General features: G+C 42.6%; 1 protein-coding gene across 1 annotated transcript in view; it reads right to left on the reverse strand.

The window, feature by feature from the left end:
- Positions 1-25,928, reverse strand: part of LOC122792778 (uncharacterized protein KIAA1958-like) — a 183,820-nt gene that overhangs the window by 68,703 nt on the left and 89,189 nt on the right. The window lies entirely within an intron of this gene.

Raw genomic sequence — 25,928 nt, forward strand, 5'->3', positions numbered from 1 at the left:
GTTTTCCATGGAAGGAGTAACAGAATCGTATGCAATTTCCTATCCATTTGGAGATTGTCTGTTTGGAAATAGCTTTTCCTTCCCTTCCTGTTGCATAGGCTACAAAAAGTTGGTCAGTCTTTCTGCTATTTTTGTTCTGTCCAAGTAGTAGCGTAGCTGTCTATGTACATCCAAGGTATGCAGTATTCTTCCCCTCTGTTTTGTGGGTTGGGAAAGAAGGTAGGTAGGTGGATTGCCTGGTTTAAAGACACTCTGGATACCACCTTAGGCATAAATGTAGGATTAGTCCTCATGGACACTCTATCTTGGTGGAAGATTAGGAAGGGTTGCACTGCCATTAAGGCCTGTAGTTCTGAAACCCTCCTTGCTGAAGTAATTGCCAGTAGGAAAGCAGTTTTCCATGATAGGTGTTGTAGGTCTGCTGTTGCTGCTGGTTCAAAGGGTGCTAGTGTCAACTTTTCTAGCACAAAGTTTAAATCCCAAGCTGGTAATGGTGGTTTCCTTGGAGGTTTTACATTCTTGATTCCTCTGAGGAATTGTCTGAGCAAAGGGTGCGAAACAACAGGTGTATCAAAGCTGTATTCTGCTGAAATAGCTGATGCATGTATCTTGATGGAGGAGTAGGACAGGCCTGAATGAAGAAGTTCGGCCAGATACTCCAGAATGTTAGGCATATCTATGTTTGACACATCTTTTCCTCTTTCCGTACTCCAGATGACAAACCTTTTCCATTTTCCAGCATAGTTCCTTCTTGTTGAAGGTCTACGTGCTTCCAGAATAATGTCTTTAACTCTTTGGGAAAGTTCTGGAATAGCTGCTATTATGTGATGTTCCATGCAGTCAGTTGTAAGGTTTTTAGGTTTGGATGTATGATGCTGTAGTTGTTCTGCGTTAACATCAAAGGCATCAGGGGAATTGTCCACATATTGTTCCGAGACATGCTCCTCAGTAGTGGGTACCAGTGTTGTCTTGGCCAGTTTGGAGCTATCAGGATTATCCTTGGACGTTCTTCCTTGATTTTTAGTAGTACCTTGTGTATCAAAGGAAGAGGCGGGAATGCATATGCTGTTAGGCCTTTCCAGTTGAAAGAGAGCGAATCCACTTTCCATGCTAATGGGTGGAATGTCCTTGTGCAGAATTTTTGAGCTGGTGATTGAGAGGTGATGCGAATAGGTCTATCTGTGGCATTCCCCATTTCTTTGAGATGGTCTTGAAGATGTCCGGATGAAGCTTCCATTCGTGGGCATCCGAAGTGGTTCTGCTTAATATGTCTGCTAGGGTATTGTCTTTCCCTGGTACAAATATTGCCTGTAACTGGATGTTGTAGCTGAGTGCCAGGGTCCACAGCTCCAAGGTCATTCTGCATAGGGGGTATGAATGAGTGCCTCCCTGTTTGTTGATGTAACACATGACTGTGGTGTTGTCTGTCCTTATCATCAACTGGCCCTCTTTGAGAAATGGTTTGAACTTTTGGATTGCCAGTTTTACTGCCAGCATTTCTTTTAGGTTGATGTGCAGTTGAAGTTGATCCTGTGTCCACAATCCTTGCACGCATTTGTCCAGCATGTGTGCCCCCCATCCTAGGTCTGAAGCGTCTGTTGTGATGGTCTGGCTTGCTTGACATCTGCGAAAGGGTAGGCCTGGGTTTGACTGGCATGCCTGAGCCCACCATAGGAACTCCTGTTTTAAGCATGGAATTAGTGGGATTTCTGTTTCTAGACTGTGTCTGTGTTGGGACCATAAATTCTTTAGGTACCACTGTAGTTTTCTCATATGTAGTCTGGCAAATGGAACCAAGATTATGCATGATGCCATGAAGCCCAAGGCCTGCAGTACTTTTCTTGCTGTTAACTTGTTCAGTTTTGTTAGTGCCAAGAAGTATAGAGGGAGTTCTATTTGTTTTTCTGTAGTCAGGAATGCCATTTGTTTTACTGTGTCCAATTCCGCCCAAGAAAGTCCTTGTTTGGGATGGTATCAGCCTTGACTTTTGTAAATTGACTGTGTATCCCAGTGCTTGTAGCAAGTAAATGACCCTTTGTAAATCTGTTGTCAGCTTGCTTTTGTTGTCCCTTGTAGCAGGCAGTCGTCCAGGTATGGGTAAATTTGAATTCCTGAAGTCTGCAATGGGCGATTACTGATGCCAGGCATTTTGTGAATACTCTGGGCAGTAGATAAGCCAAAAGGCAATGCTGAGAATTGATAGTGCTCTGATCCTGCAAGAAATCTGAGGTATCTTCTGCAGATTGGTCGAATGGGGACGTGCAGGTATGCCTCCTTGAGATCTAGAGTTACCAGCCAAGACTCCTTGCCCAGCATGGGAAGAAGTTGCTGTAGGGTCAGCATTTTGAATTTTGGGACAATGATGTATGTATTTAAGGTGGACAGGTCGAGAATTGGTCTCCAACTTTTTCCTTTCTTGGAACTAGGAATAGTCTGGAGTAGAACCCCTTTCCTTGCTCTGCTGCTGGCACTCTTTCCACAGCTCTCATGTTTGCTAACTCCATTATCTGGCGAGAGCCTCTGTTTTTGATTTGGAGGTAGATTTGGCATTCCTCTTTGACTGGAATAGTGTGGAAGTGAAACCGTAACCTTGATCTATGGTTTGTAAAATCCACTTGTCCTTTGTTATGTAGTGCCAGTTCTTTGAAAATAAGGTTAACTTTCCGCCTAGAGGAGCTGCTATTTGTTCCCTGGTAGGCGGGTTTAGGTTAAGTCACTGTGGTTGTGTTGATGTAGTGGCAGTGGCCGTGTCTGTGCCTCTGTTGTTACCTTGCCACTGTCTTCCTCTGTAGGCACCTCCTCTGGATTGGTTTCTGCCTCTGGAACGCCTATTCCTGCCCCTTTGAAATTTTGTGGAGTCAGGAAAGGACCAATTTTGGCAGGCCAGTTCCTGCTAAACCTTGGGGTTGAACCTGCAAGAAATCTTTAACAGTTTGAACAGATTTTGCCTTTTCTTCCATTTTCTTCATAACCTGCTGGGCAGATGTACCAAACAAACTTGTCTTGTCCATAGGAGCATCTAGCAACTTAGCTTTAACATGATCCGGTAAAGCTTGTTCCTTTAGCCATGCATGCCTTCTTATCACTGTGCCTGTCATGGCTGATCTAAATGAAGCCTCCAGTGCATCATAGCCACATTTTAAGGAATGGTTGCTAACCTGTTGTATGTTATTTACCATATCTAATACATATTTCTTGTCAAGAGATTCATCAGTGGTTAGTTTTTTAGTTAACTGATCCAGCATAAACTCTTGGTATTGTATCATGTGAAACTGACAGTTTAAAGCTCTAGCTGAGAGAGTAGCTGAAGTGTAGACCTTTTTACCCCATCTGTCTAATGACCTTGCTTCCCTTTCAGAAGGAATAGGGTTTTTAGCTATGGTCGTGGCTACTGCCTTGGGGCCCTGGGATATAGTTTCTGGGTCTGCAAGTGGAGCCTTGTAAAGGTGGTGATGAGTATCTGGCACCCTGTAAAATCTGTCTGGTTTGGTAGGGGCTGGGGTAAAGAATCTGGAGCGGAGCAAACATCATTGAAAGCATCATCCACCACAGAGAGAACAGGGGTATAGCCAAGGGCCTGTGCTGAGGGAGGTGCAGAAAGGTCCTAAGTCTTTTCTGGAGTCTGAGAAATCCTGTTGCTGCCATTGAACTGTTCTCGCATGGCATGCAAAGTTTCCCAAAGGAAAATTCTTCTGGTGGGGAAGCAGCTGGGATGGATTCTTCAGCATCAGAATCTTCAAAATTGGAGAAGGAGCCTCTGGCTGGTCAGTTATGTCTGATTCATCAGCAGAATCATCAGAGGACACTGGCTCGGGGCTCTGCCCTAGGTCTCTTCTCTGGGGCTGAGAGGCCCTGTCTGGGTGAGATTGAGATCCTCTAATTAAAGAAATTAAATCTTCTGCCAAGGTAAGCATTTGAGAACTAGAAGAGGGCCTGGATGGGGTGGTTTAACAGGCACTGTTTTAGTAGTCTTGGCAGCTTTAGCCCTGGCGAAGGCCTTAATGGACATGGCTGCTGGAGGCCTAGCAGCACCACGTGCTGGGGTAGAAACATCCAAGGGATGGTGTCTGATAAGTCAACCACCGTAGTGGGTAGAATTTCTGAAGTCGTATCATGAGTTGTAGCATGGGCCTCAGTTGTAGGAATAGGTTCACATGTACATTGTTCAGTTTTCTCGGTTTCGCGAAACCGAGACACTCGGTTTGCTTGACCAAGGTTTCGCCGAAACCGCGGACCGCGAGTGTCGGTCTTTATCTTTTTTGCTAGATTGGGTAGTCGGAGGATCCGACGGTATAATGTACGCAAAATCAGAACCGAAAAACTGTTCTGCGAACTCCGACCGACGCCTAAGCGTTCGTCGGTTGAAGGAAGCACAGGCCGAACAGGCTGCTACGTGGGCTGGGCCTAAACAAGGCAGACAGTAAGAGTGGAAATCTTTATGAGGTATTTGTTTCCCACAGTTTAAACAATTGTTAACTTTTTCTGACATCGGCTGAGGCAAGAAAGAGTCCCCAACGGGTACTTAGCTTTAGAAGTCTTAAGTAGTATTCGGTAGAAGTAATCTCTGGATCCGACCGACCGGCACTTGCGAACAGCTTCTGCTTGCGCCACGGCAAGAAAGACTGAGGAAAATGGCCGGCTGATGCCTTTATACCGACCAACAGAGATGACGTCGGGTGGAGTGCGACATCAGCCGAAGCCGGACCCGGACTTTGGAATCCGTCCGACTGAAGGGCTGCCTGACGACAGGACAACCCACTTGTTATGACTGCAGATGCATCCATGAAGGACATCAGGTTTGATAGAAAGACTATCATTTAAGCCCAGAAGCTTACCTGCTTGTAGTAGTATAATTCAATACAGTTCACGGGTTTCAGTAAAATTCATATCATCACCACCTCGTTCACTGACCCTTATAATTTCAATCACTCTAAACCTAAAACCATGTTCAGCCCCATTTTCCATGTAATGTCTAGCTAGTGCATTACGGGCATCATCATTCCTTATACTATGACAATGCTCTCTAATCTGTTCCATTAATGATTTATTGTTTTTTCCAATAGAAAAACAACAGCATGACACGGCAAGCCATATATATCAAATTCATAGTGCGACAGTTGGCCTTTACATTGAATTTGTATTGATGATGTGTAACTGGATGGATAAAACATAGAGACGTATCAATGTATGTACAAAAGTTACATGTTGTACAGTCACAAGTTCCTATAGGACCACTCATTTTATTGTTATCTTTATTTCTGCATTTATAGCGGAGTTGTCTTTTAAGTGACTTCCTGTTTTTAAAAACAAAACTAAGTCTACTCCCTACAACTTCTGCAATCTTCTCATCAAGATTCAGAATAGACCAGTTTGATTTTATGATATCCATAATGTCAGTCATATCACTGCTATAATAAAGGGAGAGCGATACATTATATGTGACAGTAACATGATTATGTATGAGTTTCATTTCAAGGGCTTGACTTGAAAAATATGGTCTCGCCTTCCCTTTTCTATGTATACTACTCTCTCCCAAATTAGTTTCTATTTCTTTTCCATTATACCCCCTTTCACTGAATTCTTTCCTTAACATAGCCAGACCGCTGCTATAAGTATCCTCATGATTATTTAATCTTGAGATTCTCATGCTTTGGCCTTTGATAATATTTCTAAAAATATGGTCCGGGTGCATGCTACTTCTTTGTAGCAGCGTACTCCTTCTACAACATTTTCTATATAGCTTAGTTCGGAACTTGCCTGTCATGCTCTTTTCTACCAACACATCCAAGAAATCTATTTCTGTTGGTGAAAATCTATATGTAAATTTTAGAAAGGGGGTAGTAGATTATAAATATTCAACAAAAGATACAAGTTGAATCCCAGTACCTGGCCAAATCAGGAACACGTCTATGAATCTCTCATAGAATTTTAAATGAGAGGCATGTTTCTTGGGACACAAGACAAACCTGATTTCCCACTGAGCCATAACTATGTTGGCGTAGCTACTGGCACAGGGTGTGCCCAATAGCTATGCCAACTTTCTGCAGAAACAGATGTCCTTCAAAAAGACAGACATTATTTTCCAAGACAATTTCTAGAAACATACAAATCAAGTTGACATTTTTAAGATCATATTCACTATTTTCCAAAAGAAAATCATGCACCACATTAATCCAAGAAATAATCATCAATAGTGTTAACAGTTTCACTAAATATGTATAAATCTTCTAAAAACTGGTGAGTGTCCTTAAGAACCTGCTCCTGCTTATCTAAAAGAGACTAACCTTTTTCTGTACACACACACACACATATATATATATATATATATATATATATATCTATATATATATATATATCTATATACATATATATATATATATATATATATATATATATACACATATATATATATATATATATATATAAGGCTCTGTGAGCCACCCACTTCCTGACACTATTGGTCAGAAAGGAGGTTGTAGCACATTTTTATGCATTTTAGGTAGCCCATGGAAGATGGGAATTAATGGAGCTTCAACTACTAGATAATTAAAAAGTTCAGTAGTAATTATATTACTGTTGTGACAATCAGATAAAGCAACATAAATTTGAGTTCTCATAGTCTCAATAACGTCAAAATCAATTTTAGCAAAGGTTTCATCATCTGATAAGATTGCAAAAATAGTATCAAAGTAATAACTACAGTCCATGACAATGATGGCACCGCCTTTATCGGCATTCTTTATCATAACGTCGTCATCTTATTGCAAAAAGCACAGTTGTGTACACTTCCCATAAATGTAGATGTTCGAGTGTATTCACTGTTGCAGTCATCACCTGTGCGGTTATCCCTGCTGTGGTAGCCCTTGGCCAGTCCCAATACCAGAGTCAATGTTTTTGTGTGCCGGCTGCTGTCGCCTGTAGTCTGACGTCAGGTCATCAGTACTATAAAGCAAGGCAGCCAACGTCATTACATCAGTTTTTCTTGCCCTAACCCGTCAGAAGCACAAGGGAAAAGAGAGAAGTGGTCCTGGTGGCTAAGAGCCATCTAGGGAAGCAAGTGTCCTCCTAGGGGAAGATGTGAAAAAGGGGATGGAGGGAGGGAAACCAAGACTGCAACGGTGAATACACTCGAACATCTACATTTATGGTAAGTGTTCAAAACTGTATTATGTTCTTCGTGTTTCACTGTTACAGTCATCACCTGTGGGAGGTTTCTCAAAGCTGAGGTAAAGGGAGGAAGGATGGGTAGAATCCTAGGTATGGGTCAGGAGGCCCTGCAGAATTGCAGAGGCAAACCCTGCCCTAGACTTAGAAAAGACAGGTAGGTGGAAATGCTTTGTAAAGGTATGGACAGAGGTCCAGGTGGCCGCTTCCAATATGTCCCTGGTAGGTACTCCTCTGAGGAAGGCAGTATAAGTGGAGGTTGCCCTAGTGCAGTGGGTACGGATCAACTTAGGGATGGGTTTCCCATGGTGTCTGTAGCAAAAATAGATAGTGTGAAATCCATTTGGAAATGGTTTGTTTGAAGATGGGTTTCCTCTCGGCCCCTGGGGCAAAGCTTACAAGGAGCTGGTCAGTTTTTTCTGAAAGGTTTAGTGCGGTCCAGACAGTATCTGTGTTGTCTGTGCATGTCTAGTGAGTGCAGAATTCTTTCCCCCTTGTTTTGAGGGTTGGGAAAGAAGGTGGGAAGGTGTATGGCCTCTTTAAGGGTCACACCAGATACCACCTTGGGCATAAAGGACGGATTAGTACTCAGGGAGACCCTGCCTGTATGGAAAATTATGAAGGGCTCGACAGCCATGAGAGCTTGAAGTTCTGAGACCCTTCTGGCTGACACGATAGCTAACACGAAGGCAGTCTTCCAGGAGAGGTATTTCAATTCTGTTGAAGTGGCAGGTTCGAAAGGAGGTAAGGTTAGTTTCTCTAACACATAATTCAGGTCCCAGGGAGGAGAAGGAGGTCTTCTGAGAGGCTGACATTAGAAGCCCCTCTGAGGAATTGCTTAATCAAAGGGTGAGAAAAGAGGGGTGGGTCTGAATCATAATGGGCAGAGACGGCCGAGGTAAGGATTTTAATAGAGGAGAAGGAGAGGCCACTATTGAGCAACTCTGCTAAGTAATCTGGGATGAGAGGGATGGAAGGTTGGGAGGTACTGCCCCCTTTTGATTGTTTCCAGGTGCAGAATCTTTTCCATTTTCCTGCATAAGATTTTCTTGTGTGGGCCTTCTGGCCTCTGTGATGTCCAGGACTTGTTTGCTTAACAGTGACTTTTTGCTAGTTTTCAGTGTATGAGTCATGCTGAAAGTTTGAGAGTCTGTAGGTCTGGGTGCAGTACCTTCCCCCTCTCCTGGGTCAAGAGGTCTGACCTTAGGGGAACCATATTTGGGGGCTGTAAGGTCAGACTGTGTAGTAAAGGGTATCAATGCTGTCTGGGCCAATCTGGAGCGATGAGGATGGTCTTTGGTCTCTCCTCTCATCTTGATCAGAACCTTATGAATAAGGGGCAGAGGAGGGAATACATACACAAAGAGGGAGTTCCAGGGGAAGGTCAAGGCATCCACCTTCCATGCTCAGAGGTGATACTCCCTGATACAAAACTTGTGCAGCTGGTGGTTGAAGTGCGAGGCAAAGAGGTCCACCTCTGGGGTCCCCCACTCCTGGGTGACTTGCAGAAAGGTTTCCCTGTGGAGATGCCATTCATGGGAATCCAGTAAGTTTCTGCTTAAGTGGTCTGCCAGTGTGTTGTTGATCTCTGGTAAGTATTGTGCAATCAGGTGTAGCCCCATGGAGGTGGCAGTAATCCATAGACCCGTGGCTAACCTGCACAGGGGGTAAGACTGGGTGTCCCCCTGCTTGTTGATGTACCACAATACTGTGGTGTCTGTTTTTATAAGGCGGATCCCTGGTTTGAGATGGGGTTGGAAGGAAGTTAGAGTGTTTTGCACTGCCATCATTTCTTTCTGGTTGATGTGCAAGTGAAGTTGCTGGGCATTCCAAAGGCCTTGGGTACACCTGCCTGCTAGGTGAGTGCACCAAGCTATGTCTGAGGTGCCGGTGGTGATGGTCTGGCCGGAAGGGCGGAGGATGAAGGAAAGACCCTTGTTCATGGCATAGGCCTCTGTCCACCAGAGAAATCCGTCCCTTATGCAGGGAATCAGTGGGAGAGTGGTCTCCAGGGACTGAGAGTGCTGACACCAAAGGTTCTTTAAGTACCACTGAAGCTTTCTCATGTGAAGCCTGGCGAGAGAGATAAGAAGGATGCAAGATGCCATGTATCCCAGAGCTTGCAGGATCTTCCTCGCAGTGAGGTGACTTCTGGAAACCAGCTGGGTGAAGTAGAGAGGCAGGAAGCTCTGCTTTTCTGGGGATAGGAAGGCCATTAGGGTTGTTGTGTCTAGCACAGGTCCCAGGAAAACAATTTTCCTGATGGGGTTTTGCTAGGTCCCAGGAAAACAATTTTCCTGGTGGGGTTTTGCTTTGCTTTTTTCTCGTTGATGGTGAACCCTAGAGAAGTTAGGAGTTTGTTGACAAAGAAAAGATCCTGGAGCAACTTTTCTCTGCCTGAATGAGGCAATTGTCCAGCTAAGGATAAATCTGTATATTTCTCTGTCTGCAGAATGCTATAGCCAGGGCCAAGCATTTGGTGAATACTCTGGGAGCAGTAGATAAGCCAAAGGGCAGTGCAGAGAACTGAAAGTGCTGACAGCCTGCTCTGAAGCGCAGGAATTTTCTGCACGATTCCCGGATGGGGATGTGGAGGTAGGCATCTTTTAGGTCTAGTGTCACCAGCCAAGCATTTTATGTGAGCATAGGCAGGAGTTGCTGCAAGGTTAGCATTTTGAATCTGGAGACCACCAAGGAGGTGTAGAGTTTGGATAGATCAAGATGGGGCGCCAAGTGCCCGCTTTTCTGAGAATAAGGAATAGTCTGGAGTAATATCCTTTTCCTGTTTGATCCGGGGGGGGGGGCAGGTTCTACTGCCTCCTGGGATTTTAGTGTCTACCTGTTTTAATGCCTTTGCCCACTGGTTTGGGGGGAGGTCTGGGTACCCTCTTGGAATTGGAAGCTCATTCTATATCCCTGAGAAATGATTTTTAATACTCATTGGTCATTGGTTATAGAGACCCAACTGTCCTTGAAGAGGGTGGGCCTTCCTCCTAGTTTTAGATGACTGAAAGGAGGGCAGAGGGGGGAGGGAGAGTCATTGTGAGTGTTTATCATAGAAGCTTGGCTTAGAACTCCTTGCCTTAGAGGTGAAAGTGGTCCACTGTTTGCTTCTTTGCTGGCCCTGGGATAGGGGCCTGGATGTCCTGTCCCTGCGAGGCTTACTTTGGCCCTGTCTGCTGGGTGCAGGGAAGTCCCAGTGATTAGAGTGGAAGTTTCTGCTGAATCTGGGTAGTTGAACTTGAAAGAAATCTTTTACTGTTTGCATAAATTTTGCTTTGTCTTCCATCTTTTTAAGCACCTCTTCTGGCACCTCTTCTGCTTCTTCCCCAAACAGGCATTCCTTGTCTAGGGGGTGCATCAATACGTTTAGACTTGACATGATCAGGGAGAGGTTGTTCCTTCAGCCATGCATGTCTTCTAATAACAGATCCTGTCACTGCTGCCCTGCTAGAGGCTTCTAGGGCGTCATATCCACATTGTAATGAGAGTAAAGCAATTCTGCCAGCTGTTTTGAGTTGGCACCATCAGGAGAGGTAGCAATCTTCTGTTTTATTTGTTCCAAAGTGTGTTGTTGATATTTTAACATATTGAACTGACAATTGAGTGCTCTGACAGCTAACTTTGCAGAGGTGTATACTTTTTAATCCCATCTGTCCAGAGCTCTGGAGTCTTTTTCAGAAGGAATAGGATTCTTGGCAGAACTAGTCTTAGCTCCTTTGAGCCCTTGTGTAATGACCTCAGGGTCTGCAGCAGGGTTCCTGTACAGGTATTTGTGAGAATCCGGTACTCTGTAGTATCTGTCAGGTTTAGTTGAGGCAGGGCATTAGGGTCTAAACTGTATTCAAGGCAAACATCATCCACCACTTCTAGAATAGGAGGGATGGCCAGAGATCTGTGCTGTGGCAGGTCCAGAAACTTTCATTTCTTTGACTGTGGGTAGTCCTGAGATTCCCACTGAAAATGTTCCCTGGGGGAGTGGAGGGTTTCCCCGAAAGAAAGGTCCTCTGGAGGGGAAGCAGAGGGGATGGATTCCTCCACATCTGAATCCTCATAAACAGTTAAGGGCTGCTGTTCCTCTTCAAAGGCAGAATAATCGGATTTCACAGACTCTTGGTCTGTCAATTTCTGGAGAAGGGAGCCTCTTCCTTTTTGGGGTGGGGGCCTGAGTACCTCGGTTAAGATCATCCTCCATTTTAAGCATTTGAGCTTGGAGTGGGGGAGCAGTAGCAAGATGGTGGCTAGAAACAGATTTTCTAGGAGTGGCCTGAGAGAATCTGTCGGTCTCTGAGGAATGACAGATGGAAGAGAAGATGTCGGCTTTTGTCTAGAATCGGTAGTGTGAACAGCCTCCTCATATGCCGGTGCCTGGGTCACGGCTCTGGACCCAAACAAGGCAGAGACAGCCAAAGGCTTGGAAGATGAAGTGGATTTCTGTGCCATACCGGATTCCGAAAAGGTCTTGGCAGAGGCCTGCGCCAAAAGCGAGTCGGGCATCAGGGGCTCCGAAAGCGCCTCACTGAAATCCAGAGAACTGACGACTTGCTTAGCGGTAGCATCATCGGAAGGCGTAGCCTTGTGTGGCCTTGTCTCTATCTTTACGTTTTTTTCAGAATATCGGTGGATTGCTGTCTGACGGACACCATATCAGAATTCGAAGATGGAGTACGGAAATAATTGTCTACAAAAAGAGTTCTTCTGTGATTGGTTCTCACATTAAAGAGGGCACAGAACTGGCAACAAGGGATGTCGTGGTCTGGGCCTAAACAAGTGATGCAGCAGGAATGAAAGTCTTGGTGTGGGATCTGCTTTCCACAGGCGAGACAACGTTTTCGGACATCGGTTAGAGCAAGAAAAAAGGGTCCCCAACAGGGTACTTAGCTTTAGATGTTTTCTGCTGAAATTCGACTTCTGGTAGCGACCGACCGGCACTCGTGCAAACTGCTTCTGCTACGGGCTCCATGGCAAGAAGGACTGATGTAATGATGTCGGCTGCCTTGCTTTATAGTACTGATGACCTGACGTCAGACTACAGGTGACAGCAGCTGGTGCACAAAAACATTGACTCCGATATTCGGGCCGGCATAGGGCTACCAAAAGCAGGGATAACCCCACAGGTGATGACTGCAACAGTGAAACATGAAGAACATCCATAAGTGCTTCTCTTTCAGCAACATTCAAATTCTGAAACTTTTTCCTGAGCTTACCATCAGTAAAGGCTTGCCAAAGATCATATTCACATTTCTTACTAAATGTTTCTAATAGCGGATGTAAATTAAGTTGCAAAGTAGTCGTTTTTTTTTTAAAACCAATAGCAGCACTGCTATCATGGTATAACATTTTCAGCATTACATTGCTTGCAAACATTTTAATATCAACAACAGTTTCACTGAATTGCGAACCTTGTGCAGGAATAAAATCGAGTCCCCGACTTTAAAGCAACTCCTGTACTGCAGTTAAAAGTTTATTGGAGATATTATAAATTAACGATTCCTTTTCTCTGTCCACATCTGCTTTATCATTTGTGGCGGTGGATCCTCTTCTTGCCATTGCCTTTTCCTCCCTCAACTGAGAGAGCGGGGCTGTCGCTCATAGTCCTAGCCTTTGATAGGTAGAGGTAAAGAGAGGGTGTTGGATGTCGCCATAAGATTGGTTGTTTTTTTCCGCATATCTGGTGGTTTGATAGGTCCAAGGGTAGCAAAAGGAGCCTCCACCATTACTGGTGCAGAGGTAGAAGGTGTGGCAGAGGAAGCCATTCCATTGGTGGAAATATTCATAGCAGTGGTGACAGAGTTAGTATAATTGGAACCAGAGGTTATATTGGATTGTGTGCCACTTCTAGGCCAAGTAAATACATTGCCGCACTGAAAAATCAGCAGCATCTCTTCATTTTTTTTAAGTTTCTGAGTTTTAAGACGCTGTTCATATGAAGAAAAATTATCAATCACACTATCCATTCTATGTAAAAATTCATCGCCAAAGACATCAGCTAGTTCAGCATTTCTCTTATTTACTGTTTCAGTGATTTCAGCCTCCATTGGTTTAAAAAAGTCTAGTAGTTAACAGATGCAGTTAAATCTACATTCGAGATTTAACTGCTGCCATTTGTTTAATAAATCAATACAAGTTTCACCATAAGTGGACATGTTGAAAATACGTCGCTCACAAGGGATAACTTTATGAAAAAGGCAGGCTTCTAGATGTAAGCACTGCCATTGTATATGTTTTAAGTTAAAAAGATCATTCTCAAGTTCCCTTACTGCTATGAAGAGCCAAGTTTCATCTATATTGGATGCAGCAATTTCACTTCCAGCTTCCATCACAGGTTTAGCAAGTAAAGGATTAATTTCAGTCCTTATTAATCTTGAAAAACGATTACCACCAGACTCATTCAGCTGATCTAAATCCAAACCCTCTGCCATGCACCCAGTGCCCTTATGTAGCCAGTGTGGATGAACTGCATGTTTGGGGTCCTGTTGGACTATTAAAGGGCAAGGGGTCTAAAGGGGCAGTATTACCTGGCCTATTGTTCCTCATGTTTTGCATTTTACGTTGGCAAAACAGAGAGAATCTTAAGGCAGAGAATTTATGAACATCTGTATGAGATATCAAGGAGAAAGGAAACTAACGCATTACTTAAACACAATGGTGTATGAGGGTTATTCCGTTAAATTTTGGGTGGTAGAGCAGGTAAACACTTTGAAAGAGGGGGAGATTGGGGAAACAAGTCTTGAGTATTGTGAGTTACTGTGGCAACTAAATTTGATGCCTGCTCAGCCCCTGGTTTAAATGAACATTACTCTTATTTTACCAGCTCTGAAGAAAAGATCTTTAAAATAGAATAAAGCTATTACATGCTGCGTTTTACAGTTTTCATGTTAATGAATTTTTTATGTTGATATATTCGCATTCCATTTTATATTATTAACTTGACCCCATTTTGCATTTAATATATACACACATATTTTGTACTTTTATATTTGTGGTATAATTGTTGCTATATTTTCAACATACCTTTTTACAAGTCAGTTGACTGGGTTTTGACCAATGGAGAACTGTTGCTCTTAATTAGCTTGACTATTTAAGATTGATTAATTAGTGCTGTGTTATTCTGAAGAAATTCCCTTGAAGAATGAAAGTGCTAAATCTGTTGGTGTATTGGACATATTAAAAGATTCATTTTATATTATCTCTGCAGTCTGGTGATTTTTGGATATTCTTGGAGACCAGTGTGCCTGACTGAGTACTTTCCCTAAAACTACATCTACTATATGGAACAAAATACCAGCAAATATTAGGCAATTCGTGCTTCAGATGAATTGTTAAAATAAGGCTCCATATGCATGAGTTGGTGGTAGCTCACATGGAAGTAAAAGATTCTACGGAATCTATTGAAAAAGAGTAGGAAAAGTTCCCTGATGCCCTGGCCAAATTTCTCCTAGTAGTATAAATACCACCTCCGGTCTCCCCTGAAAAGAGGCCACTAGCCAAGTGGGGTTAACCCAGTCAAAAAAGGACAAATAATCAAGCAAACTACACTAGACAAAGTCAAAGATGAATTAAAAAAAAAAAAATTAAAAAAAAGCTATGCTCAAATCAACACCGCAAATGCTTCCAAGATGATAGCTAATGGATGCATCACCGGAACATAATTGCTACATTTATTTTGCACTGCTTCAATTACATACCCCTGCGTTTTTATTAGATACACCTTGCAAAGTACCATAATATCTCTAGAACTGCTCACATTGTAATTCATGTTAGAAAACTTCACTGTTACCCAATTCACATAATTTATTTCTATTTTACATGCTAACTTCCCAGCTGTGAATATTGTTTGTGTTTCTGCTCTGGATGTTTTATATCTCTACAATTTGTATTACCAGTTTTACCCATTGGGGATGGGTCCTGATTAAGAAGGGTTTGTCAACCAGCCCAACCACCCAGTTATTAAAGTGTAACAAATAAATAAATACATCTGGATAAATAAATAAATGAGTGGTGGCAGTATCTCCTACCTGTAGTGACTGTAACAACTTCCTGTTTGTTGGATAGAGACTTCCCTGTGGGAGCAATCACATCTCTAGCCAGGCAGCTGCTGACAGTCAGTAGGCCAATTTAAGGGACCGGCAGCATACCAGCTCCGTACCACTTGACTCTCACTACTGGGGGAATGGTTGGGCCAATAAATCTTTCAGGCAAGAATGGAAGGGACATAGTGCTCTTGACTAACCCAGGGATATCCAGTTCCTGTCACAGTGGAATGAATGAACTGACTTGAGTGAAGGTAGAGGTGCTATCAAATGAGGTCTCTTGGAGGTGAGGGGAGAACTAAGACAATTGTGCTAAATCCTACATTATTATTTTGCAGTCTATGAACAAGATTTGTGGCAACTGTGGAACCTGGGAAATAAATGTATGGCAGAAGGCTGACAAACATTAATAGCTTACAATTCTCTAAGTATAGTTGCGTATGATCTTACCATAACAGCGGGTGTCCCACATATCACTGTTGCAGTATTCGTTACTCTTGGGATATTCTGCTGAGGATAGCTGAACGTCAGGCCAGCATACCAAAGTCTTTACACATTCTAGGTGCAGTACGTCAGATGTATGTCCTATGTGCAAAGTGTAAGGTACATATGTGATGTACAAACGCTTAGTCCTCAAAACTGAAGTGCTCCAGAAGAACCATAGCAACCCCCCCCAAAAAAAGCAAGAATATGTACATCAAGTAAGAGAGGAGGAAGAAGAAAAGGATGCAAGAAAGACACCTCAGCCAGAAAGAAAACACAGAAAGCAACGGGATAGGAGGGAGGGCCAGAATACTGCAACAGTGAGAAGTCGGACATCTACTGTTAGGGCAAGTTAAGAAAAATACACTGAAAAGGAGTGTAGTCAGGAAATCAAACCACGGAATTAGTGTTTCAATTTTTAAAATACCCCTATCATCAGTACAGACTTCATTAGAAACTATTCAAACATATTATTCAAAGACCTTTTATTTAAAAAACAACCAATGAAAAACTCCTATAAATTATTCAACTAAAACTCAGTTACATGCAATTAAAATTGTAGTTGCTTAAAAATACATGAAAAGCTCCATCATAATAAAGACGAACATTGTTAAAAGGTGAAGAATACAATACAAATCAGTATTACTTATAAACCTTCTTATACAACTTTATGTAATATGGCCTTTATCATTGATGAAGTATTCCATATTCTTGGGAGAGTACAAAACCTACTGTAAAGAATGGGAAGAGAAGCCACAGGACAGCCTTCCAAAAACACATGATGGATGGCCCTGGTAAAATCCTCCCTGGCCCTAAAAATGACAACCAACTTACAATGTTTGGTTAAAGTGTGAACCGAAGACCAAGCAGCACCTTCCAAGATGGATCTAGCATCCAGACCCTTGAAAAAAGCACCAGAAGAGGACAACGCCCTGGTATAATGAGCACGGACAAAAGAAGAAAGCTGCTTGCCATGAAATGAGTAACAAAAAGAAATGGCCTTAGAAGTCCAGGAAATGGTTTTCTTAGACACTGCCAAACCCAATTTCCTGGTATGAAAGGAAACAAAAAACTGCTGACGTTTCCAGGTATGTTTAGTCTTATCCAGGTAATATCTGAGCCGTCTATGTAAATCCAATGTGTGAAGAACCCTCTCACTTGGATTCTGTAGAGAAAGAAAAAAGAAGGAAGATGAATGGATTGATTCAAGGACAAATCATTAACTACTTTGGGCATAAAGGAAGGGTTGATACAAAGAGACACCCTGTCCCTGTGAAAAACCAGAAAAAGGTGGAATCTCCATGAGTGACTGAAGTTCAGAGACCCTCTTGACAAAATTAAGAGCCACCAACAATACAGTCTCTGAAGTACAATGTTGTAGGGAAGAAGAAACTGCAGGCTTGAAAGGGGAATGTGTCAATTTTTCAAGAACAAAATTAAGGTCCCATGAAGCATAGACTTTCTTGGAGGCTGAATACAAAGGATGCCTTTCAAAAATTGTTTGACTTCAAAACTAGAAGCCAGAAGTAGACAAGTGGAAATGGCTAACAAATGAACAGATGAATATGCCAAACCAAGACTGAGCATCTCACACAAATAAGAAAGGACCAAAGGAACCCTCACAGAAAAAGGGTCCAGGTCACGTCTGAGGCACCAAACAGAAAATTTATTTCATTTAGTCAAATATGATTTTCTAATAGTAGGTTTTCTGACCTCCTGCAAAACCTGAAGCACATCCTCAGAAAATTGTTGCCTAAAAGGAATCAAAACCCTATCTCACAGTGTCAATTGAGTGAGGGTGAATGAGAGATCCCTTGTTCTGTGTGAGAAGATCCATCCTGCAAGGTAAATTGTGATGATTGCCCCTGGCCAGATCAAACAAAAGGGGTACGGAACCAATGTTGTCTGAGCCAAAAGGGAGTCACCAGCATAATTTTGGGTTTGCCCCACATGATCTTGTGCAGGGCCTTTGGTAGTAGAGAAAGAGGGGGGAAGGTCATATAGAGATATCCCCTTCCAAGAAAAAGACATGGCGTCCACCTTCCAAGCCAGAGGAATTGGCACTAGAACAGAATGGGGGCAGTTGTCTGTTCAGAGGGGAGGTAAAAAGATCTAATTGAGGAGTACCCAATTGATGTACAATGTCCAGAAGCACCTCCCTGTGAAGCATCCATTCGTGGGGATTTGTTCTGCACTTGGTCTGAGAGTCTGCCATAACATTGTGCTCTGAAGGAATGACTGCCTGAATAACTAAGTGATCCTGGACTGCAAAATCCCAAGCCTGAACAGCCAGCCTGCAAAGAAGGTAAGATTTTGTGCAGCCCTCATTTGTTCATGTTACACATGACTGTGCTATTGTCTGTAAAAACCTTTAGAGGACCTGGAACCCAAAGGCCTGGAGTACTAGAAGTAGATCCCCCATCTATTTGATGTTGATATGGTCTGGCAGTTGCTGTTGGGACTAAAGACCCTAGATTTCGAGGTTGTTGGGAGGAAGCTCCCCAACCCCGACTGGAAGTATCTGTGAACAGCTCCCTAGTAAGGAGATGAACCTGAAAAAACAAACCTAAGTTCTGAGAAATCTGGTGAACCCCCCAGCAGAACTCAAACTTGAAACAAGGCAGGAGAGGAACAAGATACTCCAGGGGGGGTAGCAATTCTGAGGTCAAACAGTCTTGTGATACCACTGAAATTTTCTCATGTGCAGTTTGGAAAAGGGAACCATGGAAATGGTGGATTCCATGTACCTCAGAGCTTGGAGAAATTTCCTTACAGTAAGGCTTGATAGAGCATGATGAAACAAAAAATAAACAGTCAAAGACAGGGCCTTGGGAGTTGTGAGACAAGGCATCAATGGAATGGCCTGAATCAGGAACATTTGGTCCTGAGAGGGAGTCATCACAGACTTTTTGAGATCGAGGATGAAACCCACACTACGCAGAAGCACAGTGAAGTGTAGATCCTGAAGTAGGAGCTGGTGAGAGGGGGGCTTGAATCAAAAGGTCATTCAGACAAAGGAAAACTTGAATTTCTGAAGTCTTCAGAAGGCTACCACAGGGCCCAGACATTTGATAAAGACCCCTGGAGCTGCAGAAAGAACAAAAAATAAAGCTGAGAACTGATAATGAGAGGAAGAGAGAGAGAAGAGTAAACATTTCTTGGACAAAGGGTGATTAGGAATGTGGAAGGTAAGCATCCTTCAAGTTCAAGGACAACAGAAAGATTTGAGGAAGCAATGCAGGGAGAATTGTCTGATGAGAGAACATTCTGAAAGAGGGAATCCTGAGAAAGGTGTTGAGAAAAGACAAGTCTAGAATGGATCTCAATGATCCCTCCTTCATGGAAACTAGAAACATCCTGGAATAAAAACCTGTTCCCTGATGAGACAAGGGAACAGGTTGGATGGCTCCCTGTACCACAAGATCCTGAAGAACCAAAGGAAAATATGAAAGCTGACAATGAGGAGGCTGAGGAAGGCCTGAAAATGAAGGAAGGCACTTCCACACCATAAAATAACCATTTTGGATAATGGAAAGTACCTGAGCATCCATGGTTATCTGTTGCTAAACAGGAAAAGAAATAGTCAACCTGAGGGACAGAGGAATCTGGCTAAGGAAAAGGAGCTGCTAAATGTCAAACAGAAGCAGATTTGTCAGGGGAAAGATGGCTTCTGACCCTTAGAATCCCAAGAAATGTTGTCTGGAAAAACACTCCTAGAAGCCCTCTTGCCCCTAGAAGGCGTTTAAAGCTGCCTACAAGCAAAGGAAGGCTTATAAGGATAAATTATCTGAAACTTGGGAACAGGAGAGACTATGATTTGTTTCAAATCCTGCCCTTATCCTGAAGGGTCTTGAACAATTCAACAGCAGTAGTGTCAAACAGATTCTGGTTTTCTTTGAGGGGAATCCAATAATTTGGCTTGAATGCACAACCAAGAACACCGCCTCATAACAGATGCAGCTACAGCTGCCCTGGAGGAGGCATCAGCAGCATCACAACTACATTTAAAAGAATGATGAGACACCTGAGAATCACAGCTCAAAATGGAAATGTCAGAAGTCTTACCCTCTGAATCAGGCACATCAATTAGAATGCTCCCAAGTTGGGACAGAATAGCCAGGACATATACCTAGTTCATAATGGTCTGGTAAATAATAGCTCTGAAGGCTAAGGCAGCAGAGGTATATACTTTTTTTTTACTATACTTGTCCATGGCACAGTTGTTCTTATCAAAAGTTGAAAGCTTAGAAGACAGCAACTTGGATGGTTTATTACTGGCTACAGAAATAACACCAAGATCAGATGAAGGGCTTTTATCTAAAAACTGTTGAGCTTCAGTAACTTTACAGAACTGGTCTGGTTTCTTAGGGACAGGAAGTTGAGAATCAGGGGCCTGAAAAGCTGCAGTGAAAGTATCCAAATGGGCAGCCAGCAGTGGAGGGACTGAAGAAGGCAGGGAAGGATCTATTTGCAAGAGTTCGTAGTATATTTCTTAACATTAGAAACCCGGGAGAAGTCCCACTTAAAGTGTTACATCATACAAACCACTGTATCCCCCAAAAGACAATTCTTCCCAAAAGATAATTATTTAGTAGGAGAATAAGAAGAAAGTAAATCCTTTTCCTCAGACTCCAGGCCATCCTGATGTGAATCTGAACTGCTCATCTCCCACATTACTTTCCACTACTCTCCCTATATGTTTATCAATCACCCTCTAGAACTTTCACGCAGTATGGCAGGAGTTTGACACCTCTGTGCTGCTCACAGTTGTGAACATCCCCTTTGTTCGTGAATACTAGCACCAGTATGCTTATTATTTTTATTATTATATAATTATATAATAAATTATTATTTGCATGTCCTCCCTGCATTTGTGTGGGTTTCCTCTGGGAGCGCCGGTTTCCTCCCACATTACAAAGACGTGTGTCTGGAATGTTTCTCCCCGGGCCTCCACTGAAAATTGACTTCATGCTAAGTCGGACTTTCCCAGTTAAATGTTAAATAAATACATAATAAACATTCTTCAGCCATCTGGAATATGCCTCTCTCTCCACACAGATATGAGTACCCTCAGGAGTCATTTCTCTTCTATCTCACCCAGCATCTTTATCATATCTGCTGAGACCTCATCTGAGTCCTGACATTTATTTTCCACAGTGCTGTTCATAGGTTCATACTAGGCTATCTGCCCTAGGGCACTTATAAGCCTAGCCAGAGTGTGTTTGGCTTTCGCCACCCTTTTAGATTAGTTGACTGTGCCTCTGTATAGTAGGTCACAGAAGGTAGCCATATTAAGGTTAATTTACTGTACCTCTGTCTAGCAAGGACACAGAGGAGATCCCAGGGGTAAACTTACAGTCTCCCATCCACTCATCAAGATTTCTCTTGACTAGGGTCAGTGAGGGGCTCTGCCTAACATGGATTGGGATTTTGTTCCACAGTGAGGGGGGCCTCTGGGATAAGAATCTGTCCCTCCAGCATGTCCTATTTATTTCTGTGCTGAGGTTCGTACATCTTCTACAGTCAGCTCCTCCTCTTCTCTCATCATACTCCATGTCTGGGGCAGTACAGCTTCAGTGGGATTTTCTTCATTTAAAAGCTGCCAGAAGTACTCCTTCCATCTGCCTCTGACATCCTGTGATATGCTGAGCAGGTTGTTGCTGGCATTCCTTATGAATGGTGTTTGACTATCTTCTTTACATTTCTGTCTTTGCATTGCAGCTTGATATAGTTTGTTTGTGCCATTTACCAAGTCACTTTCCAGAAGATGGTAGGCTGCCTCTGATACCTTGTTTTCTGATACTGCAACTCCTTTCTTAACTTCTTTGTTAGCCAATCAGTATTCCTTCCTAGCCTGGGCTGTCTTCTATCTCCCAATTTTTCCTGTATTCCTCTTTTCTTTTGAAGACTTCCTGGACTTCTGCATTCCACTATCAGTTTTCCTTATGTGCCTTATTTTTATACCTGGCTCAGCCACAAATCTGTTATGTAGTCCTCGCATATGTTGTTTTGAGGGACTGCCATTGTTCTTCAACTCCATTTATTTCCTCCACTTCTTGAGGTGCTAGAGCCCTGAGCAGTTCCTTGAACTGTTGTGCTTTCTCTCCAGCCACCCTCCAGGTCTTCACCCTGGTCTCTATTGACCTTAGAGCCTTCTCTGACCAGTGCTTGCAGGTTATTGTGGCAACCAGTGGTTTATGCTGTGGGCTGACTCTTTCACTGCGGACAACTTTGTAATCACTGACTCTTTTGCAGTGCCTTTCTTTACTGTGAGAAAGTTTACCCGAATTGCATGCTGGCCACTCTTATATGTGACCTTGTGACTCTCTCTTGCTGAAAAAGGTGTTGGCTACTATCAAGCCATTTGTCAGACAGAAGTTTATAATTGTGTTTCCTTCTTTATTCCTGTTGCCCCACCCATGTGGTCCCAAGGCAGTCCACATATTTTCTTCTGTCTGTCCAGATATGTGTATTCAAGTAACCCATTATGAACACCGATTCATGTTGTTCTGCTTTACCTAGCAGGTCCTACATCTGCTGTCTGAATGCACTCTTTTCTTCCCTACTATAAACCTGCTGTGGGGCTTAGGCTGAGGTTAGGAATACTGCCCTATCATTAGGCTGGAGTCTGACTGCCATGAGTCTATCACTAATGCTGATGACATCCTTCACTGCTTTCTGAAGCCTCTACTTCAGCACAATTCCCACATTATTTCTAGCCTGTCATCTTTCGGAGTAGTACATGCTGGATCCCAAACCAAACAGCTTTGCTGCACTGCCCTTCCATCTTGTCTCTTAGATACATAAGATGTCCAACCGCCTCCCTACCATCATCCCATCTACTTCCAAGCTCCGTCCTGTCAGTGAACCTACACAGAGTGTAGCAATTCTTAGCTCATGTTTGGCAGGCTGATTGATTTTAAGTCCAGCTTTCGTTCAACAGAACTATCCTAGATAACCCAAGCTGGGTAACTGGACAGTAGCCCAGGGCTACTGGGCTTTAGGCGGGCACACATTGGCCAGTACAGGCAATAACCCACAGTTACCAGTTTGTAAGTTAGTCTGCCTTGGAGCATTCAGTGTGGCCCTGCTTGCGATAAGAAGCCAGTGGACTTTTTTTGAATTACTCCACACTGATGGAATATAGCAGCTACCAACAAATCAAACCTATGTATTTTTAACTCAGTCATCTGGAGCTTTTGGGTGATTTGCAGTTGTTTATGTAAAAGTTTCTCAAATATTTTTGTTAATGGACAGAGATTGGAAATAGGTCTGTAGTCTTTCATTTGTGAGGAAGAGTGGACTTTTGGTAAAGGGATGATGACTGAATGTGTTTGAAAGGACCTGAAACAGAAGCAGTGGTAAGGGATAAGTTAAACATGTATGTAAGAGGTTTTACATTTTATTTCAGCAACTAGCTCAAGGAATTTAAGGTGAAGTCTGCTAAATATGCAGCCTGAGTTTCTTAGTATTAACAGGATTAATTTCATTTCCTTGGTTGTGATGGCTGGGAAGTGTAAAGTGGCAGCATAATCGGCTAGAGCAGCCTTTCTCAAAGTGCAGTCCATGGCCCACTGGTGGGCAGTGGGGATCTCCTGGTGGGCCTCGAGAGTTAATAATAAATATTTCTGTCCTCTTCACTGTCCATTTTTTTTTTGTTTTGATTTTTACAAAATAAAGGGCTTTGTCTGGTGTCTGGATGTGCTGCTCCCATGAGTCCCTCCTTTCTTGAAGATGACTGGTTAATTTCAGCTTACAACTGCAAGCGGAGATAACCAATCCACATGACTCAGCTGCGTGCCAGAAACCGAAGGAGAAACCCTAACAATACTAATTCTGTCTGTGCTGTGCCTTGTGCGGGAAGTCTGTTATTTGAAGCCAGTGAATCTTTGAACTTCACCGAGAGTGCATGCTTGCAAGGTATGTGTCACTTGGGCAAATGTTTAATTTTGGTGCTTGGGCATACCTCAACATTTTACTGAAGGGGGTCGCTCGGGTGAATGTTTCATTTTGATGCTTCTGCATACTGTACCTGGACATTTTACTGTAGGGGTCTCCTTGGGACTTGTTTGATTTTGGTGCTTGTGTATACCTGGACATAGCAATAAAGATGTTGCTTGGGGAAATAAATCATTCATGTATCAGTGAAGTGCTTGTGCATACATGGTCAGACTGCTGAATTGACCACTGAGAAAAATATTTTATTGTGTCACTTTAGTGCTTGTCCATACACAATACAAACTAATGAAAGGGTTACTGGAGAAAATTATTCATTAAATTAGTGTGGCAGGATTGAGATTTTACATGTGTCAGTACTCGAAATATGACCTATCTTTAAATCATGCGATTTATGGAAGGGGCTAGTGGGCCACTGAGTTATGTGCTTTGTCCAAGTGAACTGCGATCATAACTAAGCTAGAGGGTACAGTTGTGTTGGAGTGTTAACTGTAGTGGAGGGAATGAGTTAGTAATATCTTTTTTTAGTTGAAAGGAGGACTTTTTAAAACATTTTTTGGGAAGCTGTCAATCTTTTTTTGTGTTTGTTTGTTTTAGTTTTGGTTTTGAAGAAAGATCAGCTTGTTTTCATCTTATATATAGTTCTTTTGCCCTATCTGTGGCTGGTCTAGTTGATTATCTAAGGGAGAGGCAGTTTTTGGCTAGTTTGGTCTCTTTTCTAGTTTCTCCAGATTTTGTCCTCAGCTTTCATTTTTTTTTGCTTTATGCTTCTGGTAAGCAAAGGACTTGGCTGTGCTCTTAACCTTCTTTGTGTAACAGGAAATAGGCAAGATAAATGCTATACGGTCATGCCAAAGATTATTTAGGGGGTTTTCACAGATGTTGCTAATCTTATACAAGCAAGTTGTCACCAACTACAGAAGGGATACAAATAACTAGATCACACCAAACATCACCCCTAATAGGTGTCAGCCACTGCCCTATTAGGTATTCATACATCCTATCCAAAAATGTGCATTCAAAGGCCACTATCCATACAGTAAAAAATATCTATGTAGTAACCCTAGGTGTCGGGAGAAAGAGGGGCACACTGTACCCGTGAAGTCATTTTAGAAGACGGAATCTCCAGCTGCCATACATTTAAACAGTTCAGCACTTACATGCAGTGCAAATGTTGTCATTCAGAATGAGTCTCTTCTGCTTAACAAACATATTGTTATATTACTTTAAATCATACTGGGCCAGCATTCAAATCAAAGGCATCATGGATCTTCTGAATTATATCATATTACTAGTTATTGCACTGCCTATTCGCTGCAGCTAGACAGCATGGCTAAATGAATAAAACATGGAAACCACTGTGACACCTGAAATACTAATTTAAGAATGATGCCAAATGGTATCTGATTAATGTGTTGTGCTAGTCGCATGGTATCCATCACTAATCTCACCTTAGCTATTACAGAGTATTAAATACCATGCAAAATGAAGTCCACTTCATCTTACTGTTGCACATTACTTCACTGTCCTCCTGCTAGACATCACTGCTGTTGGGTATAAGCAGCATTAAATATAGTACATATGACTGATTAAATAAAAGACATACATAACTCAATAGCTCGCACTCAAAAATGTCTTCAAATGCATTAGTCAACTTGTGAAGCAGTTAACTCTGCAAAATTTAAAATGTGTAATAATCCTTTAAGTTTCAGAAACAGTTACCTGACATATTAAAGGGTTCTGATTCGGCTGTGTTAATGAAAGGGACGAAGTCATACATGGCATTGAATGATACAGTATTCTGTACATAATGATTTACATTACACAATGACTACTGACAAGCACACCATTAAGAAACCATCTTTATCAACTGTGTACACATGTAAACCTGAATACTGTTAATATTAAGAACTGGATTCTACCAAATGGAAAAAAAAACCTAGGAACTAGACTTTAATGATAATTTGATCAACTGGGTAGGCAAAGCTAGAGGATTTCTGAACATAATCATAAATGTATTCTTCTAACCTTGCATTCAGAAATTGTCTAGCTTTACCAACCCAAATAATTTCTTATTTGCAATGGTGATGGACAGGTTGACAGACGAGATCAGCCAGGAGTCCCCGTGGACTATGATGTTTGCAGATGACATTGTGATCTGTAGTGAGAGTAGGGAACAGGTGGAGGAGACCCTGGAGAGGTGGAGATATGCTCTAGAGAGAAGAGGAATGAAGGTCAGCAGGACTAAGACAGAATATATGTGTGTGAATGAGAGGGAGGATAGAGGAATGG

This window comes from Protopterus annectens, chromosome 2.part0 (assembly GCF_019279795.1).
Source record: "Protopterus annectens isolate FY-2018-M chromosome 2.part0, PAN1.0, whole genome shotgun sequence".
Lineage (NCBI taxonomy): Eukaryota > Metazoa > Chordata > Ceratodontiformes > Protopteridae > Protopterus > Protopterus annectens.